Genomic DNA, 13,859 nt, shown 5'->3' on the forward strand with positions numbered 1-13,859 from the left:
GGACGACTTTGGTTACAAAGTCAGCAGTCTATGAGGAAAAGATCTTGCTTAAGTTTTGCAGCACCATGACTGTTCTTGCCTTTTCTTTTACCTAGTCTTGAGACTCTAAATCTACTCCCTTCACCCCTTGCAAACTCTTCTTCTTTCATCTTCCTTATCACACCTCCCCATCCCCATATTTTCGTAGCTACAGACAGCAAAGAGGTTGAGCCAGCCAGCCAGAACAGACTTTGCTGCCCTCACATCAGAAATATTAGTGGATATATTGGGTGTAGGTGTCAAGGTGTTGGCATCAGGGGGCTGCAGGGGTGGCCTCTGTGAGAAGAGGTCAGGGGCTGCCCTGTGCCGGACACAGCTGGCTCCAGCTGGCTCCACAATGGACCCACCGCAGGACACAACTGAGCCCATCAGTGGAGCTGGTGGCACCTCTGTGAAAACATATTTAAGAAAGGATGAAACATCACATGGCAATGATGTGAGGAGTGAGGAAAAAAGTGTGAGAAACAACAGTGTGAGCACCAAGGTCAGAGAAGAAGGGATGAAGTGCTCCAGGCATCGGATCAGGTATTCCCTTGCAGCCCGTGGAAGAGACCATGGTGGAGCAGATGATACCCACACTGCAGCCTGTGGAGAACCCCATGCTGGAGCAGGTGGATATTTCCTGAAGGAACTGCAGCCTGTGGAGGAGCTCATGCAAGAGCTAGTTCTCCTGACAGGAGCTGTGGCCCTTGGAGGATCCACACAGGAGCAGATTTTTTCCTGAAGGACTGCAGGCTGTGGAGAGGACCCACACTGGAGCAGTTCTTGAGGGACTGGAGCAGGGGAGTAGTATAGGGAAAAGTGCAAGGAGGAAGGAATAGCAGAGATGACCTGTTATGTACTGACCATAACCCCCCATTCCCCGTACTTCTGCACCGCTTTGGGCGGGGGGGAGTAGAGGAGTCAGGAATGAAGGAGTGAAATTGAGCCTGGGAAAAAGGGGTGTGGGGGAAAGGCGTTGTTTTAATTTTGTCTTTGTTTCTTCTCACCATCCAAATCTATTTAATTGGCAATAAATTAAATTAATTTTCCCCAAGTCAAATCTGTTTTGCCCAAGATGGTAATTGGTAGGTGATCTCCCTGTCTTTATCTTGACCCACAAGCTTTTTTCATCTGATTTTTGCCTCCTATCCTGTTGAGTGGCTGGGTGGGCATTTAGCAGCTGACCAAGATCAACCCACCACAGTAAAAAACCAAAAGGCTTTCTCCTGGGTTTTATTTCAGCCTTTTTATGATAAGCAAGAGGACTTGCTGGGAATTTACACACATTTGCACTCATGCTTAGATAGCCTTAATTTGTATATGAGCTCAGAAAATGCTCTGCCCAAGGCACAGTCTAATGGGGCACACAAGACATTTGGCTGTACCTGAACGAGTTTTTGCCTTCAATAGCTTGTGTCAGGAGGGTTTTTCCTCTTTTTTCTCTCTAAGTCATTTTTATTGCTGCCTAGAGTTTTCCTGCTTGCTGTGTTGCTTCTCTGTGAAGGGCAAATGAGCAGCTCCATAAAAGCTGACACTCAGTAGAGACCCAGGAATAACACCCATATTTCCCCCTTTCCAGTCCTTATGTTCTGTAACCCAGTTCTGTTGCCCTGTACCTGCTTCCTCTGCTATTTCTAGCATATACACTTGGAGCTGCCCTATCTTCTATAGGACACTGCAGGCCCGCCTTTAATTCATCTCATGATGTGCTCACCTAAAGTCAGTGTCGAGGTTTAACCCCAGCCAGCAACTAAGCACCACACAGCTGCTCACTCACCCTCCCTGCCCCCCAGTGGGATGGGGGAAACAATCAGAAAAAAAAAGGAAAACCCATGGGTTGAGATGAAGACAGTTTAATAGGACAACAGAGGAAGGAAAATGATGATGATGATGATGATGATGATGATGATGATGATGATGATGATGATGATAATAACAACAACAACAATGATAAAAGAACACAAAATAAGTGATGCACAATGCAATTGCTCACCATCCACTGAAAGATGCCCAGCCAGTTCCCAACCAGTGGTTGCCACCCCCCATCCAACTCGCCACAGTTAATATACTGAGCATGACATCATATGGTATGGAATAGCCCTTTGGCCAGTCTGGGTCAGCTGTCCTGGCTGGGCCCCCTCCCAGCTTCTTGTGCACCTGGCAGAGCATGAGAAGCTGAAAAGTCCTTGACTAGTGTAAGCACTACTTAGCAACAACTAAAACATCAGCGTGTTATCAACATTATTCTCATACTAAATCCAAAACATAGCACTATACCAGCTACTAGGAAGAAAATTAACTCTATCCCAGCTGAAACAAGGACAGTATCCACCCCTTATTCCATACTATCTACGTCATGTCCAGGCCCTACCCTTTCCAATACATCCCAATTAATCACCACCAATTTCCCTGTCTTTTGATATATAGACACAGATAGCATTCTCTTAGTCTATGGGCCATACCACTAAAATGTCCGTTGAGCTCATTCAGTCCACGATTTTGGGCTCCATCTGTCATAACAGTCTTTCAGGGCAGGAGAGATGGTGTGTGGTGTTGGATTGTTGCATGACGAAGCCAGTTCTGGTTCCATCACCAGTGCACTTTGCTCTGTTTCCTCAAAGTTCATTCTTCATTAATTTGGGTGATTCTTACTGTATACTGTTGATATGGCACATAGCCACCATTGAAGTGATGACATCCAGTATTATATAGCAATTAACATTATACAATTCAGTTCATTGGCTATTTTCACCCAAAATCAAATCCCCTTGAGGTACACATCGGACTTCCCCATCCTCCCGCATCACCCACCAAGTGCACCCAGGTCCTTGAGCAAAAGCAATCTCATGGATGGGTTTACCTCTGCCTGAGGCAGGAGTAACCCAGACTGTCTTCCCCATCATATTTTTTAGGTGCACTACAGGGACTTTATCCCCCTCTACAGTACGTAAAAGTCTTGACTGGGCAGGGCCAGCTCGATTGGCAGATCCCCTAGTGTTGACTAACCAGGTGGCCTTTGCTAAATGTGTATCCCAGTGTTTGAATGTCCCACCACCCATTGCTCTCAGCGTAGTCTTTAACAGCCCATTGTATCGTTCGATTTTCCCGGAGGCTGGTGCATGATAGGGGATGTGATATACCCACTCAATGCCATGGTCTTTGGCCCAGGTGTCTATGAGGTTGTTTCGGAAATGAGTCCCCTTGTCTGACTCCGGTGGTTGCTTCCACCATTGTAAGCACATGGCGCTTGCCTTGGCGCGTTTGTGGGAGTGTGATATAATCAATCTGCCAGGCCTCCCCATATTGATATTTCAACCATCGTCCTCCATACCAGAGAGGCTCAAACCGCTTGGCTTGCTTGATTGCAGCGCATGTGTCACATTCATGGATAACCTGTGCAATAGTGTCCATGGTCAAGTCCACCCCTCGATCATGAGCCCATCTATATGTTGCATCTCTTCCTTGATGGCCTCAGGTGTCATGGGCCCACCAAGCTAGAAATAATTCACCCTTCTGTTGCCAGTCCAGGTCCACCTGAGCCACTTCAATCTTAGCAGCCTGATCCACCTGCTGGTTGTTTTGATGTTCTTCAGTGGCCCAACTCTTGGGTACGTGAGCATCTACGTGACGTACTTTTACAACCAGGTTCTCTGCCCGGGCAGCAATATCTGGCCACAATGCGGCAGCCCAGATGGGTTTGCCTCTGTGCTGCCAGTTGCTCTGCTTCCATTGCTGCAGCCACCCCCACAGGGCATTTGCCACCATCCATGAGTCAGTACAGAGATAGAGCATTGGCCACTTTTCTCGTTCAGCAATATCCAAAGCCAGCTGGATGGCTTTCACCTCTGCAAACTGACTCGATTCACCTTCTCCTTCAGCAGTTTCTGCAACTTGTCGTACAGGATTCCATACAGCAGCCTTCCACCTCCGATGCTTCCCCACAAGACGACAGGACCCATCCGTGAACAGGGCATATTGCTTCTCATTTTTTGGCAGTTTATTATACAGTGGGGCCTCCTCAGCATGTGTCACCTCCCTCTCTGGCGATATTCCAAAATCTTTGCCTTCTGGCCAGTCCATGATCAGTTCCAAGATTCCTGGGTGACTGGGGTTTCCTATTCGAGCCTGTTGTGTGATGAGTGCGACCCACTTACTCCATGTAGCATCAGTTGCATGATGTGTAGAGGGGATGCTCCCTTTGAACATCCAGCCCAGCACCGGCAGTCGGGGTGCCAGGAGGAGCTGTGCTTCAGTACCAACCACTTCCAAAGCAGCTCGAACCCCTTCATATGCTGCCAATATCTCTTTTTCAGTTGGAGTATAGCCAGCCTCGGATCCTCTGTATCCCTGACTCCAAAACCCCAGGGGTTGACCTCGAATCTCCCCCGGTGCTTTCTGCTGGAGGCTCCAGGTAGGGCCATTCTCCCCAGCTGCGGTGTAGAGCATATTTTTTACATCTTGCCCTGCCCAGACTGGCCCAGGGGCAACTGCATGAGCTAGCTGTCTCCCATTCAATTTGTTCAAAGGCTTGTTGTTGCTCAGGTCCCCATTTGAAATCGTTTTTCTTCTGAGTCACTTGATAGAGAGGGCTTACGATGAGACTGTAGTTTGGAATATGCATTCTCCAAAAACCCACAACGCCCAAGAAAGCTTGTGTTTCCTTTTTGCTGGTTGGTGGAGACATGGCTGTTATTTTGTTGATTACATCCATTGGGATCTGATGACGTCCATCTTGCCATTTTATTCCTAAAAACTGGACCTCCTGTGCAGGTCCCTTGACCTTACTTTGTTTTATGGCAAAGCCAGCCTCCAGAAGGATTTGGACTATTTGCTTCCCTTTCTCAAAAACTTCTGCTGCTGTGTTGCCCCACATGATGATGTCATCAATGTATTGCAGGTGTTCTGGAGCCCCACCCTGTTCCAGTGCAGTCTGGATCAGTCCATGGCAAATGGTGGGGCTGTGTTTCCACCCCTGGGGCAGTTGATTCCAGGTGTACTGGACCCCCCTCCAAGTGAAAGCAAACTGTGGCCTGCACTCTGCTGCCAAAGGGACTGAGAAAAACGCATTCGCGATGTCAATTGTGGCATACCACTTGGCTGCCTTTGACTCCAGTTCATATTGAAGTTCTAGCATGTCCGGCACGGCAGCGCTCAGTGGTGGCGTGACTTCATTCAGGCCCCGATAGTCTACTGTTAGTCTCCACTCTCCATTAGACTTTCGCACTGGCCATATGGGACTGTTAAAAGGTGAGCAAGTCTTGCTGATCACTCCTTGGCTCTCCAGTTGACGAATCAGCTTATGGATGGGAATCAGGGAGTCTCTGTTGGTGCGATATTGCCGCCGGTGCACTGTTGTGGTAGCGATTGGCACCTGTTGTTCTTTGACCCTCAGCAACCCCACAACAGAAGGGTCCTTTGAGAGACCAGGCAGGGTAGACAGCTGTTTAATTTCCTCCATCTCCAAGGCAGCTATACCAAAAGCCCACCGGTACCCTTTTGGGTCCTTGAAATACCCTCTCCTGAGGTAGTCTATGCCAAGGATGCACGGGACCTCTGGGCCAGTCACAATGGGGTGCTTCTGCCACTCCTTCCCGGTTAGGCTCACTTCAGCCTCCAATACAGTCAGCTCTTGGGATCCCCCTGTCACTCCAGAAATACAGATGGGTTCTGCCCCTTCATAGCTTGATGGCATGAGGGTACACTGTGCACTGGTGTCTACTAAAGCCTTCTACTCTTGTGGGGCTGATGTGCCAGGCCATCGAATCCACACAGTCTAGTACACCCGGTTGTCCCTTTCCTCCACCTGGCTGGAGGCAGGGCCCCTCTAGTCCTGGTCATAGCATTCGTTATTCACTTCTTGTAAATGCGAGTCAAAAATCCCTTTATTAGGATCGGAAGCAAAATCAGCCCTTCTACTCTGTCTGGGGAACTGCTCACTGGAAACTGGAGCAGCAATTTTCCTGGAAGAACCCCCTTTTGTAATTGTTTTTCTTCGCAACTCATGTACTTGTGCCTCTAGGGTCAAGGTAGATTTTCCATCCCCCTTCCTCATGTCCTCTCCATGGTCACACAGATAAAACCACAGGGTGGCCCGTGGTGTGTATCCACTATATCTTCTCTCTTGAGTAGAGGGACGCTTTCTCCTAATGGCTGAGATACTGGTCCGTACAGGTGAGGAGTAGGATATATCCTCTTTGAGTTGCTGGACCTCACGGGACAGTTTCTCCACAGCCAAGACACAGGCCCATAGGGAGGAAGAGAGCCTTTCCTCATATTGTCGGAGTTGGCCAGCCATTTCATCCACCGTTGGTGCATCTTCATCTTTCCAGGTCGTTACTGCGAATGAGTTGGCGTGCTATGATGGTGCGCTCCGTACAAACTTCTGCCACATGGATCGTGTGCATTGGACTTCATCTGGATCTTTGGGTAACTGCTCGTTGTCCAGGTCATTATAAATCACTTCCAGCACAGCTAATTCCCTCAGGTACTGGATACCTCTCTCCATGGTGGTCCACTTGCCTTTCCTTCACGCCTGATAGGAGTCACCTCCAGAGGCTGAGGGCTTGTGCCCCTTTTCCAATCGCTTTGTCAATGCCCCCTTCGCTAGAAAGGGATCCCAGCTGCTTGGCTTCCTTACCCTCTAATTCCAGGCTACTGGCCCCATTATCCTAGCATTGGAGCAGCAAGGTGATGATGTGCTCACCTGGATGATGACTGAAATCTTTTTGCATATCTCGCAGCTCACTCAGGGACAGGGATCGGGTGGTTACCATCTCATTTATGGGTTCTGCCTCTTCCTCCTCCTGTTCTCTTGATGGCCCTGGCTCATCATCAGCCCTTACTTAACGAGCTGATTTCCTTGTGTATTTTTTCTTCTGTATAGGGGCAAGTGATACTGGCATGGGTTGGTTCTCTGGACCATCCGCAGTGCCTGTCGTGGGGGCTGGTGCAGCCACAGTGCCTGTTGCGGGGGTTGGCGCTGGCGCAGTGCCTGTCGCAGGGGCTGGAGCAGCTGCGGGGGCTGGCGCAGGGGCTGGCACAGCCACAGCGTTTGTCATTTTGTTGTCAGATCCAGAGACCTTCTCTTCCCCTCGAGGGTTCTAAATAGTGTTTAATAGGGCTTGGTACACATGGGCCAGGCCCCAGCACGTTGCAGTGATTTGTGTCTCTCTGGAGTTGCCAGGGTGACAACATACTTTTTCCAAATACTTTACTAGCTTTTCAGGATTCTGCACTTGTTCAGGGGTGAAGTTCCAAAACACTGGAGGGGCCCACTGTCCTAGGTACTTGCCCATACTCTCCCACACACCCTGCCACTCATAACTATCCAGCCTTGGGGCAGATCTCTGGATGATATTCTTAAGCTGCTTATTAACCCTAGAAAAAACTGAAACAACATTCCCAAGAACTATCAATGGATATATCTTAACTACCCAAGGATGTTCAAGATACTGAAAAGTTGTTGTAATGAAGGAGGAAACATCATAGAAGAAGGCAGTGAAGGTGCCATTCTGTATTTCCTCCATAAAAAACCTCTCAGAGGAAGAGGTATAATTGCTAATTGTCTCCATGAGGTGGTACCCAAAGTACAGTAATGGCTTCACTACAGAACCCAAATACCAGATTGCGCTCAAGGTCAGTGTTTTAATAACAAATCTCCCAGGCAAAACATCACTAATCACGGCAGAGCACAGCAAACTGCAACACCCAGCACCAATCTTTAACACGTACTGCAAAATCAAGAGCATGGTGCAGATCAGGTAGACTAATACCGAGGACAGATTAATCAATATTATGACTGGCAACTGTTAACAAATTCCTTAATACACTCTGATTAATCTGTTATTATCTCAAACCCTTCGTGCCCCACGTTGGGCGCCAAAAGGGACTGTTGTGGTTTAACCCCAGCCAGCAACTAAGCACCACACAGCTGCTCGCACACTCCCCCCATCCCAGTGGGATGGGGGAGAGAATTGGAAGGGTGAAAGTCAGAAAACTCGTGGGGTGAGATAAGAACAGTTTAATAATTGAAGTAAAATGAAATAGAACAGTAATAAAAGTAATAATAATTATAATATAATATAATATAATATAATATAATATTATAATAATATACAAAGCAAGTGATGCACTATGCAATTGGCTCACCACCCGCCGACCAATGCCCAGCACATCCCTGAGCAGTGATCGCTGCCCCCCAGCCAACTCCCCCCAGTTTATATACTGAGCATGACATCATATGGTATGGAATAGCCCTTTGGCCAGTCTGGGTCAGCTGTCCTGGCTGGGCCCCCTCCCAGCTTCTTGTGCACCTGGCAGAGCATGGGAAGCTGAAAAGTCCTTGACTAGTGTAAGCACTACTTAGCAAGAACCAAAACATCAGTGTGTTATCAACATTATTGTCATACTAAATCCAAAACACAGCACTATACCAGCTACTAGGAAGAAAAATCAACGCTATCCCAGCTGAAACCAGGACACTAGTCCAGATCTAATTGTTACAGAAAAAGAAAATAAAGAATACAATTTCAGAAAAAGTCTCAAAAATGATAATGAAAATTTTTGTGCACACAGTTCCTAGTATCTCTCTCTCTTTTTCTCTGCTGTTATGCTCATCCTTTCGATGCCTCTCTGCCTGCTAAGGTCAACAACGCTAGTCTATCTCAAGCAGAAAGGAAGGGGGAGCATTGCAGGAAATCATCAGTCCTCCAAGTCTTTCACCGAGAGGAGTGAAATATTGATGCTGGGATTACCTGCTCATCTTTGCTAGGAAGAATATGATATTGGTGTTCATAGTTTCTTCTTCTCCTTCTTTAGGATACACTTTGAGCCGTTTTTATATGTTTGCTAATGCTCTGCACCTCGCTATTTATTCATTGGTCTGCAAGTTTACATTGCATTCAAGTTTACTCTACGTAGTGGGTTTTATATATTTTGGATATTGTTCTTCATTATCTTCGTTTTGCTCAGCTCAGTATAGGCATTCTTTAACTGACCATTGGTGAGTTGTTTATAGCTCTGGGATCTCTAGCATCAGCTTGTCCCCATTTTCTTATCAGCCCATGCCTGTACTCCTCTGCACTATATCCTGTGTCACTGTATCATTATGTCATTAGTAAATATTTCATCGTACCGGATTATGTGCTACTACCATGTAAAAAAAAATATGGTTATACCATACAAAAAAGATAAGTAAAAGTAAAATAAATTAGAAAAAATATTGCTACACCTAAACAAGCCCCCAAAAAAGGTACAGGCAGGCCAAGAAAAGTTCAAAGTAAGCCTGACAAGACTTGGTCCTGAGGAGTTGCAAAGCCAGTACAGTCTGCGACCAATCGCTAGCAATGGCAATAGTGTGTTTACAGGACAACAGGGCTACAGTAGAAGACAGCTACACCTTTAGAGAAAAATGTAATTGAATTTGAGATACAATTTGATCCTGGACCACAGTATGACAAGTGTCAAGGTGCTGTGATTTAAAATATCTGAAATTGTGAAAAAACACAATTAAAGAAATGGGAAGTCTCACAACAAATCAATATCTGGAAAAACAAATAGTGGTACTTTGAACTGACATGAATTTTTCAGTTTGTTTGTCAAGTAAATGCAAGACAGCTACGGCAAATATTCAAAGTGTTGCCATTCTTGAAAGAAAAGAACTGAAGCTGTTGTTCACTTGGTAAATCTTTACATAAATAATCCCTCCGTAGTTAACTTTCATGAATTATGGTTCATCAGAATGAAAGAGGTTGATGATTTGACCATAAAATATAAAAGAACTTGGTTGGTTAGCCTAAAAAGTTGCTTGGAATTCCACTATAATTAGCAAATACTTCCAGTTTTACTTTCAAAGATGACACTGAATGTGTTGATATGGGTGCAGCCTTCACATGGTTTGTTCCCTAATTTCTGACTGAGTAATTGTTCTCTTTTCTTGCATTACATTTTTCCTCTTGTTTGAATATGTATCCCTACTTAATATGCTAAAATTATTCCAATTAAAGTTGGCACAAGTGGCAGTTAGATCAGGGGGATATTCCTGGTCTTCTGTCAAACATGATGATTTTTTTTTCTTTAATCATGCAAGTTTTCCATGCATTCCATTTCATGGAAAACCTGTTAATTTGAGTTTTGTGGGGGTTTTATATTTTGCCCAATGAAGCAGAAAGCTACTGGCTGGAAGTCAGATGTACTATGTGTATCTTCAGCTAATGCTAAATTCAGTGAGATTTCTCTGTATATACTAGTCCGAATGTGGACAATGCAGAGCAAAAGAAGAGATTAAAGTGTACATGGGATTGGTATAGCAGGTTAAATAACCCAGTGTTTAAGTTAGAGGACTGCTTGCCATATTTTTATTACTGGTCATTGTTAGAGATAAGATAATGGCTCAGATGAGCTTTTGTCTAACCAGTTAGAGAAAGTGCAGTGATTTACAAAAGAAAAATGTATGTGAATATTTTTATTTTCCCACATAGTATTCTTAAGTGACTGATTAAAACCAGTGTAAGTTCAGTATTGCAGATTCTTTACAAAGTTTATTTGACTTAATTGCCTATGCTTGCCAACTGCTGGTTTCATTTCTGTATCCTATTTCTACCAATGGAAAAATCATGAGCTAGCATTCACAGACACTGAAAATATTGACCTAAAAATGAGAAATAATTCAAATCAATGCTTTGCACTATAAAAGGGGAAAAACTAAGACACCAAAGTCTTTTGTTTGGAATTTGTTTTATTTTCTAATTCAAGCTGGAGATCCTTTTCAGAATTCATGGAATATTTTAGAACTGAATTTAGTGTTTGGCATTTAAAGTGCATCGTGACAATTTTTTGGAAGGAATAATTCTGTAATTAATAGAGTTTCATCCTGGGTCTGAAGAAATTGAATATACATATTCACTGTATATATTGCTAGTAATTTTTTTTTCCTATTTCATCTCGAGTTGCCATTTTTTATTCTCAGTAACACTGATTTTGACAGCAGTAGTTACTGCGGACAGTTTTGCAAGTTATAGAAGTAGTCTTACAGGTAACTCGGGCTTCTTGCAGCATCACTGTTAGAGTATGTCTGATCACCAGTTTGTGGAGCCACTATTCTGGTGTAAGAGTACTTCAAAGCCAACGCTACTTTTGTCAGAAGCGGTTGTAATATTTAACTTAATTGGAAAGAGAGTGGGCAAGAAGGAGAATCTGTATTCTTAATACAGAATTAGGAAATAAATATTATTCACTGTTTAAATGTACTATTACTAAATAACAGTTATTTTTTGGAAAAAAAGGATATTAGATAAACTCTAAGACATTTTAAAGATGTGTGCATTTCAGTGAAGCAATGTCATAATTAAATTTTTCCTCCTTCAAATCTTCGTCTTCGTCTAAGATCAGATATCCTGATCTTGCATCACACCAATCTTAATTATAAATATTTTAGATATAGGATCTATATTTTTCCTGGTAATCTCATTATTAGGTATCAGTATAATCAAGAAGAACAGAAGAGGATAACTATTTAAATTTTGATTTGGAATGTCAGAGAGTTACCAGAGACCAATTAATTGACTTTAGGCAAGATAATAAAAAATTTTCACTAAATTTCATAATTAATATGGTACTGAAATTAAAAATAAGATCCAGCAAGTAGATTATTGCAAGCTTGGGAAAGGTACTAGGAAGCAGCAGATATAAGTTACACTGCAAAGTACTGTATGTGTCTAGTCAGGTATGTTCCTGATACAAAAATTCACAGATGCTTCTCCTCACAGTCCAAATCTCCCCAAGGGAGAAACGGAGTATTCAGAGAGTCCCTGAAATGAAACTCAATAGCAACAAAGTTACTGTTAAGCAGGTATTCTGTATTGCAGCGCTGGGCAGCACTGGGGATTCTCCACCATAAGTGCTCCACCGATCTGGTGGACTTTCAGAGATTATATACTATAAAATCCTACACATTCACAGGATTTCCGAGAAATCATTTACATAAACATGAGATTTCCTGGAATTTATTAACATATGCAAATGTCCGATCCGCATGCGCAGTCGTCTCCCGTGGTGGTCTTCAGGTGGTCTTTGGGGGTCTTCGGATGAAGGCTCGTAGTCTTCTTCACTGTGTTCGCTGATTGACCTTTGCTTCTGCGCAAACTCAGTCCTAGGATCCCGTAAACGGTGTCCTTCAAGGCTGTTGTTGTCATTCTTTTGTGACCTCCTATCTTCCATGCATTTGTTTTCCCAAGGCCCAGTTGTCTGAGATGGGATTATCCCGGAGCCCCCTTATCTTACAACCATTCTAACTACTCCCTAAATCACAAAGGCCTTTCTTTTGTTTAGTTAAGTGACTAAGATATTTAAAATATCCTCCTTGCCCCTAGGCTTTAATTCTTTCAGGAGGCATTTTGATGCAGTGGCTTTGTCTATCTTGCCCTTAACCCTTTCATTCCCTTAGACAGGAAGAATCTTCTGAACTATCTCCTGTGAGATTTCTGGAGGTCTGTAGGTGCCTAGTGTGGCACTTAGGCAAAATCAAAGCATATAAATCCAGCATTTGCAAAATCTAGCAGGTGCTTGTATTTTGATTTTGAAAATTCCCTAGGTGCTTAAGCTTAGGCTTCTGCATGTGTGCCACTGGTGTAGCTAGAAACACTGTCTACATTCAGCATGCTGAAAACATGCCTAATTCATACCAGCAGTCTAGCTCCTCTTTTCCCAGTTATAAAACACATTCTTTATTTAGGAGTGCTCCTGACCCAAAGTAATTTCTTGTCCTATCCTTAAAGTTTGAAGATCAAACCTTGGGTCCTATATGCAGAAGTATAACAATAATAATTAGAGCACAGTTCTCCTCCCTCATGTACCAGACTCCTTGGGCTCTTCTTGTGGCAGCCCCAGCTGCCTTGCTAGCCCATCGCTGGAGATCTCTTCTTTCTGGGCAGCATTAACAGCAAGAGCTGAAGAAGGAGCTTGATCCATATCTGTATCCATCTGCTGAGTCTCTGTTGCCTTGCCTTTGCTGCAGCTCTTCCTGTAATACATTTTATACATTCTGAGTAGCTGTTATCAGTATTTTTACCATTCCGCTTATTCATCCTTGTTTCTATTGGTTCTCGCAAGCCTCGTCTCCTACTTAAAGGTACAGTGTGTTTTAAATTTACAGAGCATGCTCAGTGGGTAGGGGTCTTTGCTTGGGCCGGGGGCTTTATTGCTGGAGGTGTGGTTTTTACTATGTTAATTAGAATAGTTCACTCATGGTTCAAGTGATTCTCACTTCGGCTTTATCAGCGGCCTTGTTTTCTCATGCTTATCTTGGTATTTCCTTGCTAGACTGTTTTGTGGTGTCCTCCTGTTTCTTCTTTCAGGCCAGGTATCTCCAACAATCCAATGACTTAATCCTTGTGTGGCAACTTCTCAGCCCCATGACTGGGAGACTCCTTTTTATCAGTCTTTTGTTTCTTCTTCAAGGTTAACTGTTCCTGATTATTAGTTCCTCATTAAACCACTTCTGTCAGTTCCAGGGTACTGACTACAACACCACTGGCAGAACACTGACTGCAGCCGCCTGCCAGGCATTGGAAGAGCCACTCCAAGGAAAAGGGTGCTTCTTCCCCTGCAGATAACGCCCCCCACTGTGGTGGAGGCCCGCGGAGCGAAGAGAGGGCGAGGCAGGCCGGGCCCTCTCCTCAGGCCTGCGGCCAGGCCGGGCCCGCGGAGGGCAGGAGGCGCGGCCGTACCCGGGTACCAGCACAGCGTCAGCCGGCGGTACGCCCACTTCAGCTCCTCCTTGGCGGCGTCGTGCTTCACACCCAGCACCTCGTAGTGGCACTTCATGGCGGCTGGATGGCTGC

The sequence above is a fragment of the Platalea leucorodia genome, assembly GCF_965183815.1.
Source record: "Platalea leucorodia genome assembly, chromosome: W".
Classification (NCBI taxonomy): domain Eukaryota; kingdom Metazoa; phylum Chordata; class Aves; order Pelecaniformes; family Threskiornithidae; genus Platalea; species Platalea leucorodia.